Source organism: Monopterus albus, unplaced genomic scaffold, assembly GCF_001952655.1.
Source record: "Monopterus albus unplaced genomic scaffold, M_albus_1.0 scaffold49.1, whole genome shotgun sequence".
Lineage (NCBI taxonomy): Eukaryota > Metazoa > Chordata > Actinopteri > Synbranchiformes > Synbranchidae > Monopterus > Monopterus albus.
The window spans coordinates 2,272,213-2,282,850 of NW_018127929.1; positions in this window are offsets into that span (position 1 = coordinate 2,272,213).

Here is a 10,638-nt window from a genome sequence, read left to right on the forward strand (position 1 = left end):
GTCATCTGTGGGAGGGCAAATGAGGGATCAGGAGGACTGCAGAGCAAAGTGATGGAGGGAGAGAGGGAAGAATGGCCTGGCAGGTGAAGGAGGGAGGAATACAGAGTGAAGGGGGGAGGTATGTACTCATCTCTTGTGTGTCAGTTGCAGATCTACTGGTGCGGAAGCAGATCTTTTCCCTCAGTGACTCTATTAATTTACCTCATTTATCTTAACCACCTCCCCCTCCCCCCAGTAAATACCGGAAACCATAGTCTGTGTGTGTGTGTGTGCACGTGAACACCACTTATATGTGTGTGTGTTTGTGATGGAATAAAAACACAGCAGCTCCCCTTTCTATTCCCAGAGGACAAATCCGTGGCGGAAAAACTCATTTTCCTGCAAATAGTTTGTCAGCCAAGCTAGGAGAAGTGATAAATTATCACAGACGTTAGGTGAAGGAGGGTGACTGAAAGAAGAGGGAAGTCCTCTCTCTCTCGTTCTCACACTCACTCTCACTCACACACACACACACACACACAAACACACACAAATACACACTCCTTTCTCTTCCCCAAACTGCTCCTCCTTCCTATCATTGTTGTTTACCTCTGATTTCACTCTTCCTGCATCTTTGATTCCAACTCTGATCAAAACAGGGTGCATGCATTTCACATGCAGACCCTCTAACAGAGACCCTCATATATACAGTATGTACAGAAATGCCAGCACATGCACACAAACGCACACACAGAATACCCAGCGCAAGTTGGAGTTGGGAAAATGTGGTTGCCCCTACAACTCAAGTGTGACTCCGCTGTTCCAAATGATAAATTGATGGCCAGAAAAAATGGATTTGTTTTCAACTAGTAACACATCAAAGAAATAATAATTCTGTGTGGGGGAGAGTGGTGGGATGATGAATGGGGTGGACAGCTGGATCACAACAGAGCAATAGAGTGAGTGAGTGAGAGAACGAGAGAGAGAGCTGAAGGATGTCAGAGAGAAACTGTAAAATCAACATGCAAACAAAACACAGTCAGACAGCTGAGATGGTTCTTAACGGGCCCACTCTGGGTTGCAGGCCAGTCAAGTTCCTCCACACCAGTATGAGAAAACTGTTTCCTTATACACCTTGTTTTGTGTTTGGAGACAGTGTCATGTTGAAAAATGTTATTAAACTAAATATCAACCTTTCATTTATCCCTGTGATGCTAACTGTGAGAACTTTATCGGATGTATCATCCCTGTCATCCATGTTTCTTTAACTACAGTAAATATTTATCACACTGGGATCTAAATAAGGCAACACTTTGGGTAGTGACGCTCAGTTGTAACACATGGCAATCCAGTGACACATTTTATTATTTGAATGCTGACTCTTGATTTAAAGCATTGCTATAGCTACTATTCTGCTCAGCTGCAGCAAATTTCCTTTAAATTTTAATCTGATTCTCTCAAATTTTATTATAAACCTGTGGGTTTTGTGAATTTAAAATAAACATACCGGAAAAAAACTGCATACACCATTGAGAAGACCAGTGGACAGTGAGAACAGCAGTCCAGCAGGTGTCCCTATGGTTGAGTGTGTCTGAAAATGATCTACTTAAACCTAATGCAACACCATTATGGTATACATTGCAGAATAAATGGATTTTTAAGAACCCCTCAGTGTAGTTTAGAGTACTTTTTATACTAAAGGACCACTAAATTATATTGTGTTTAGTTTGTAGAAAGTTTGTAAAATGAGCGAGCTAGGTGACTTCACCCACCCTTTGGTTGTTTTTACACACTCTAGGCTAAACTAGTGTCGTGTCCATTGCACACACACGTATATTTTATTGACATTCCAAACACAAGATAGAACTTTTACTACAAGTCATTCATAACAATTCTGACCAGTGAACTGTAAACCATCACGAAACCCCCTCATGAAACCCCTTGATTTAAGATTTACGGTACATGTGACTTGCCTTATTACTATTGACCCTGGTCCCTAAAATATCTATACAATATAAAATTTGTTTTATTAAAAAAGGCAAATAAAAAAATGGAACATTCACATTTATCACAAATGTTTGGTATTTACTGCTGGTTAAAAACTGAGCTAATGCTGAATCAAAACTATTTTAAAATAATCAATATCACAATAAAAGCATTTCTCAGCCACACACATCAATAATTTTAAATAATAAGCGGACATAGATATGGGCAACATATTAAAGGACAAACTGACATAAAGTTAACAAGACAGACTTTTTATTAAAGCGTCTCTAAAACAACTTCAGTAACCTTTGCACCAGTTAGTCAGTTTACTGAAAATTAACTGCAACTATTTTGAAGCAATAATCACTTTTTCTGGTTCCACCTTTATTAATGTGAGGGGCTGATAATTTGTCATATATGAAAAACTGGATTTGTTGGTTGGACAATACAGAACGTTTGAAAACACCAACCTTTGATTCTAGAATGTCAAAATGAACATTTTCCTAATATTTGACATTCTGTGAATAAAAGGATAAATCAAATAATCAAGAAAATAATCAGTAACCCCTGCATTTTTTATTTTCCTTTAATTTGTCATCAACAGAAGCAAAACATTATGTGTATTTTGGTTACATTTCTCTGTAAATAAATTAAGGGATGTGTTTCCCTAGTAACCTAAAAATCATCTCTGCTCCTTTCTCTTCCAGCTCATTCACAACTACAGTCTTCCCACTGAGCTCTCATCTCACCCAGGTAATAACCGTTAGCATGAGCACTAAAATCAAATCATCGTAAGCGTCATCATCACCGTCCCTCACAGCTGCAATCAGAGCTAGAGCCAGAAATAATACAATTGAATCCATATATTCACACAGTTTTCAGGCAGTTACTCAGACTGGCACAGTGCCCAGCGGATCATTAAATGTAAGAGGTGTTCTTCTCACTCGTTTGCTCTCTTCCCTCCAGCTTTCTAAAACTGCTCCTGTACAGTGTCTATACCCAATGTGTGTGTTTTCATCCTGCTCATTTTTTTCCAGCCATATGTTATTTTTATTCTTTTTATCGCCCCCGTCCACACTTTTTTCGCTCCCTTCGTAGTGATTGATGGAGTTAGGCAACAGAGCACAGAGCAACGTGTGGCCAACAGTCCAAGACAGCCTGCATCAGAGAGAAAGAGAGATTGGAGTGGTGAGGAGAAGGAGGAGGGAGGGAATTAAATGAAGAGAGAGGTAAAAAGAAGGGAAGGAAAGAGGAAAGAACAGGGAGCCGGAGAGCGAGAAAGAGAGAGGGGAGCTCAGCTGAAAGCCACAGACTTAATTCTATGCATCATTAAGCAGTCTCACTCAATGCAACATCCCCTATACATCATCCACGCTCAGTAAACACAACAATGACATTACATTAGCAACTGCAAATGAATTTTCTTTTTAGAAGGAAATTGAGAAAACTCTTTTTCTCTCCCTCTCTTTTACCCTCGCTGGCACTCGCAAAGCTCCAGCGAAGGCCATAAAAAGCAGGGAGATATAAACAAAATAAAAGCACAAACAATATTTCCCTTTTCCTCTCAGATTGTCAGACAAAACAGTGTAGAGATTTGTGCACTTCTCTTGTGCATTCTCCTAAACTGTATTTATAATATGGCACCAACATCATAAACATAAACAATTTATCTGTATTGCTGCAGGAAATAAACATTTTATTTAAAGATAAGGTGTCTTAATTTGTTCTGGAGCTAGTTGCACCGGAAGTTCTTAAATTCAAACTTAGCCTTCCTGTTTACTGTGTGGATATATACACATTACTAATTTAGAAAGGGTTTCACCACAGGTACTATTTCCTAAGTAGATATTGGTAAAATAGTCACAGGTGACTAACTGCCAACTGACAGGCTAACATTAGCTTGTTAATACTACTGAACTCGACCAGTAAAAGATGGTTTGGCTGCAGCTCAGGGGTAGAACAGGTCAACCTCCAATTGTAGGGTTGGCGGTTTGACTCCTGGTTTCTCCCCACATGTTGAAGTGTCCTTGGGCAAGACACTGAACCCTAAGTTGCTCCTGATGGCCGGGCCAGTGCCTTGTGTGGCAGCTATGCCACCATCGGTGTGTGTATGGGTGGATGGTCGAATTTGTAAACGCTTTAATAGTGATGTACACTACCAGTCAAAAGTAGTTCAATAGGAAAGAGTTTCCGAACTTTTAACTGGTGGCGTAAACTTGCAAATACTGTGCCAACGTTTGTTTAAATTACATAGAATTTAATTAGAGGGTTTGTGTTTACTTATTAGATGCCTTTTGACTGAACTCTGCTTTGTTGGCAACTTTACACATTACTAAAGTCTTTACAAGTGAAGACGCTCCTTAAATTTTAGTGGTACAATCACATTTAGTAAGTTATTACCTATAGTGCGACTTATTTACCTTTTGATTGGTTTTCATGTTCCTCATTAAACTCTTTGGGCTTATGATTAAACCTGCACTACAAGTGCAAAAAACATTAGATCTGTTCATAATTCAGTCTAAATTACATGCCTAACAGAAGGTACAAGGTCATTGTTTACAGGTACCACTCATATAATAACAAATCTTCTAAATCAGAACTGTTGGCACCCAAGCCATGGCTGAGTGTATGGCAAATGCAGATGAAAATCATTTGCAGCACAACAAGGCTAATGGCTGATGAGGAAAAGTAGAGTAAAAAAAAGTATGGTTGATATTTTTTGCTCTGACACCTGATCGAACGCAGTTTAATAATGATGTACATTTAGAAATACCTGAAATATTATACCAATTTTGGCTTGAATTACATTAGCTAAAAAAGCAGTTAGGTTAGTCTAACTTTAGCTTAATTGTATAACTCTCTCCCTCCAAACTGCACTAATGTCTGAATAACTGTCAGACATATTGTATTTCTCAATGCTTATAAAAGCAAAACCGATTCATACCTAGATTTCTAAAGGGTTTTCCTCTAAAACTGCTGTTTGTGATGCTACAGAGACTTTAATTTCACATAGTTGATTACTTTTGAACAAATGGTTCTACAACTCTTAACTAGCTAAGAAACTCTTAGTCTGGTGTAAATGGATGCACTAAGTCACTAGTTTGAAACTAGGAAGGGCTTTGCATACAAATGTAGAAACAGATTAATACATAGAGGTTCATTAATGAAGATATCATGCACAAAATTCATTCACATATTTTAGATGTATTGGCTAAGAACACCAAGTAACTAAGTCAAATGAATAATTAATTTTTTATTGCATCAATTATGCCCAAATTTCCCCTTAACTAGTCAGACTCTGGTACTTGGGAAATCTATTAAGGCAATGCTATAGATCATCCCATCCACTGTGGCATGTATATAGATTGGTCGGCTCATCTGAGAAATATTGAATCAGTTACAGTAAAGTAAGCCCCTGGACTGAGTCAAAAGTAAAAATCCATGCATGTGTGAGGAGCTGTCAGCATGTGCTGTAATGACGGATGGCAGTGGGGCTCTCTTTCAGCAAGAGGTGGTAGAAAGTCAAATTATGAATGCTGGGGAGGGACGAGAGCATGGGGGAGCAGAAACAGAGGAAAGAGATTTAGAGCAGATCCGTCAAATGATAAGCACAGTCAGGCAGTCTGGGAGCATTTTGGACGATGGAAAGTGTTATTTCCTCCCAGTGCAGCTTGGAGTCAAGGGTCGGTGAGGGGTCAAGAGTATGACCTCTGACCTCGTGCTAGTGAAGTGTGAGTCACCAGTGAGTCAGTTATTGATTCATGATCTTTACAGTTTACCATGCTATTATCTATTGGACATGCTTGGTTTCCAGATGCAGTGATTTGTGGTCAGAGTATACTTAAACACAAACATGAGACACTTAGCAAATAGAAATATTTTTTCAATCTTTTATTGTTTTCTTAAAATGTCATTCATTTTACAGACAAGCACTTGAGATTTGTTTATGCCCTGACAATTCTTTTTATACAAAAGGAGTAAATATGGCAAAAAAATGAAACATAACAGAGCAGCAAAAACATTGTACAACAACCATTTAAACTCCTCTGACCACACAATCTCAGACACTTAATGGTACCAACATATCCAGTGATGTTAATTTAGGTGATTTTAGCACTTATAAGATACCAAAAAAGACTTATTCACATAAGGATCTGCACTGTGGTAGTTTTCCATGAAACAATGTCTTTCTAATTTAGGTTGATAGAAACCATTAGCAGACACTGAATGCTGTTTGAAATGAATTTGTCAAAGTAAAGGCTTCATCTCGCTTTTGCAGGCAGGTCAATGCAAAAGGTTTTGGCATATTCTGTTCCAAAGCTGAAATATTTGGAGGTTCCCATCACATAGTGTCATTGGTAAACTGGTGTAAATTTCTGAACTCCCAGAACTGATCAAACAAGAATCATAGCGTGATGAACTTTCTGGTAGCATCCCACTGTACGACCACACAACCTGACACCATCTCTCTCTCTCTGCTTTCTGTCTTAGAAACATCAAACGGAGCTTCGGACCCCCTACCAGGCTGGCCCCCATGCTGACCCCATCCACACTCTGAGACCAACCCGCTCCAAGGTGTGAACTTCTGTCCCCTGGCTGATAGAGACTCCCAATCATTTTTATAGTCCCCTTCCCTTGCTGTTTATGACTCTGCAGTCTGATTATAGTAAAGGGGGGTTGGAGAGGTAGGACATACAAGCATCAAAGGAGCTTTGAGAGGAATGTGGACATTTGTTGTTTGTTTTATCATCCAGTACCAGCACTTATCTGCCTAATCATAAAGGATATGCCTGGGAATGAGGCAGGAGGGACACCGTGCTAGCCAAACAAACTGTCCCCAACACCGTAATTGTTACTAGAGGGTTGGGCCAGATGTGATGATAGCAGTCTACAAGGTACATGGGAGTTTTATGTGGAGAGAGAGCATAAGAACAGTTCACTTTAACAATACAACTCCTGGCAAAAGATGGACTGTTGCTGCTACAAGATACACCTGACTGAGCACTATTTACACTCCTTAGCATTAGTTTATAGTATACTTTTATATTGGGCTGCTTAACGGTCTGACAAAACGTCTTTGTATACTCCCTTGGAAGAGATTTCTGACAAATATTTTCTTGATTAATCAATTCTTTATGTTTAATTGTAAAAAAAAAAGCGGGGGGGGGGGGGGGGTTAAAAACAACAGATAGGATATGCCTGGGAATGAGGCAGGAGGGACACCGTGCTAGCCAAACAAACTGTCCCCAACACCGTAATTGTTACTAGAGGGTTGGGCCAGATGTGATGATAGCAGTCTACAAGGTACATGGGAGTTTTATGTGGAGAGAGAGCATAAGAACAGTTCACTTTAACAATACAACTCCTGGCAAAAGATGGACTGTTGCTGCTACAAGATACACCTGACTGAGCACTATTTACACTCCTTAGCATTAGTTTATAGTATACTTTTATATTGGGCTGCTTAACGGTCTGACAAAACGTCTTTGTATACTCCCTTGGAAGAGATTTCTGACAAATATTTTCTTGATTAATCAATTCTTTATGTTTAATTGTATAAAAAAAGCGGGGGGGGGGGATTTAAACCCATCAAATAGAAGTAATTTCTTCTAATTTTGTTCTTATGGTGTTTTGTTGCTGCTGTCTATTGCTGCTGGAACACAGGAATTTCCCCAGTGCGGGATCAATAAAGTCCTACCTACCTACCCTCTTCTCATGGTCTTAGCCCTACTGCTAACAAATCTATTCTGTCTGTGTGGTCAACTATATGACAAGCACACTCAGATGCATGTAAACATTAAGTTTGGTTCACAGTTAGCTTCAAAACATGTATTATAGTTTCTTATCCTATTGGGGCTATCTTTCCACCCACTCACAGATAGATAAGCACTATACAGGTGTACTTAGATGGTTTAGTACTGTAGACTGTATGCTGGAGACTTCAGTTCACATGAAGCAACTTGGTAGCATCAGGATTTCTCAGGACATCCTGTGTAGTCTCTGAGCCCAGTGGCAGATACACCCAGAAACGTTCTGTGAGGAGGCTGCACACAACTTAAAAGCACCTGTGCATCTAAACCTCGCTTGTCATCAGTTGTCTGGGCCGGGAGTGGCATTGACTTGAGAGTGTCTTCACTCACAGAAACCTGGTCACCTATGAAACTGTTTACCGATGGGACGCCATCAACAGGAGCTGAGTGTGTAGTGCACTAGTCTGAAAGTTTGCCCTGGCTTATGTGTTCTCCCTTGTGAGATAATTAAAACATGAAAAATGTCCAGCTACGGGCATGTTTACATGACACATCATCCTACAGATTTCTCACCTCACACTCTGTAGGTTCTGTTTATTTGGTTAAGGGTGGAATGATTTATTTAAACTATTAACCATAGGAATAGAAACACTGATGCATCCCACACCACTGCTGCAGCACCAAAGTGACTGAGCCATAGTTAGAGTGTGTGAGATACTCAGCACTTTAATTAAGTCACAAGATCTCTCTCCCGCGTTTTCCCCTCGGTGGCCCAGAGTCAATCAGATTCTCTGCCCTTCGTTTCCCCTGTGTGGGAGGCCGGTGTGCTGGTCTGAGTAGCTGGGAAAGTCCCATGATTTATGGCCTTTTGCAGGCCTGACTGCCTCTCACCTCACTGATGATACAGCCAGAGGTAACAGGGACTGGTTGCTCCAATCCACTCTTCTATATGGTAGATCGAATTTCATTCATTTGGGATTTAAAGGCACTTCACAGCCTTTGCCATTTGATTCACATGCTATTGGTAGATACAGTTGTGAGGATTTATCGGTCTACTTCGATGTGTAATTGTGTGTATTTTTTACAGGTTGGGTTGTTATCACATGGATTAGATGTTAATGATTTAGCAATCTGAAGGGGGGGGGGCTTTTATTGTTTGTCTCACTTGATAGACTTTCCTTTCCTTAGTCATTAATATTTTTTCACTTTTGATGTATGCCCTGTAACTTTGTACAAGTGTTGAATGCATTTGCAAATTGAAATCAGCTTTAACTGAACAATGTCAGTCTTCTTTTTCAGTTTGTCCAAGAAAATTGTTTGTGGTTTAATAATTACCTTGTGACTCCTTACCCCGGTCAAGTGCTCCTCACTGCTGTATCAACAATATTTAAATGTACCGCATAGCAGAAAACCCTACCACATGGGAACTAAGTCCACGCTGACAGCTGAATCATTATGAGGTCCATTTTGATGCTTTATGCACTTGTTTCAGCCTCTATCGGAGAATCAAGCAGCTCCGACATATTAAAATCAGCCAACCTTATATGCAGAGAGGGACACACACGTGCACACACCCACACGCCACTACTAGCAGCAGGGCAGTAACTCAAGGCCAAAGGAGGAGGTTTATTTTTATCACGGGCAAAGGCGCCAAATCATGTTGGTATGAAGGGTGCTATATAAATGCAAATTGTATTGGAGAGCTATTAGTCCTGGAAAAGGTTTGTATGTAAATGCCCTATAGGACCACAGCGGAGCACTCGGCCAGTTCAGATTACTGGGGTTTGTGGCAAATGTGCTGCAAAGACAAAATAAAAAAATAGAGAGAAAATGCAATTGCCTTGTAGTAAATCATGGTGAACAAGGTGAGAAGTTGAGTAATTGAATGGCCAAGGTGTTTCTGTGTGGTTTATTGTGTATGCAAGAGAGATGTATTGAGGTCTGTTTCCTGTGTGCATGTGCAGATGTTCATGTTTGATGGTCATTCTCTGCATACCTTGTTTCTATACTGAAACAGAAGAGTATGATCAGAAGCGGCTCTGCAGGAAAACAGTGTTTTGTTCTTGTCTGAACATTTTTTATTAGTGTTTGTTCCCTATAAAAGTTGAAATCAATACAATATTAGTGGCTTAAAAAACATGAACAAAAATTACTGTCGTTTAATGCCTGCTTTGGCCATGAATCTGTTTTACATGTGAATAAAAAGACTATGAAAACAGAGTACTCAGTGAAGAAAAATAGGGTGAATTGTGATGAACAAATCAAATATGGCACAGGATGCTGCATCACTAATGGAAAGTAGCGGAGCTAATAATTGGGCATTAGGCTGTGAGAGACAACACGAGCGTGAGGCTGCCCTCTAGCGTTGACTAGTGAGACTCACAGACACCAGTCATAAATCCACCTCACAAAACGCTGTCACTCAGTGTTTATATACCCTTGAATCAAAAGTACTACATAACAAAAATGTATCCAGAAACAGCACCTGAAATAAAACAGCTTATATACAATATTCACTTTTCAAGACAGGCACTGATTTGGTTAAGAAATTTACATATCTACACATTAAATGTTTTTAATGCTGCCATGGTTGCTGCTAGAGAGGTTAAAGTGCAGCTGCAGTTCTTCATGGATATTAGGCTTCCTGAATTATTTCTTCCAAAGAGTAATATTTCTGCAAGCCCAGGTCATGCCATCCTGGAAGAAAAACACACAACATGTTATAAGTGAGACAAAACTGAAAGTATGTTTAAAAGTGACACTTTGTTGCTGTTTGAACAACCTCTTCCACCTGTCTACTGGTATTTTCTTTTATACATTTAGTAGTAGAAGGAGGAAACTGTGTCCTAACTAGCATGCAGGCAGTGTCAGTGCCCCTGATTTGATTTGATTTGATTTGATTTTGATTTATTTATTCTTTCAA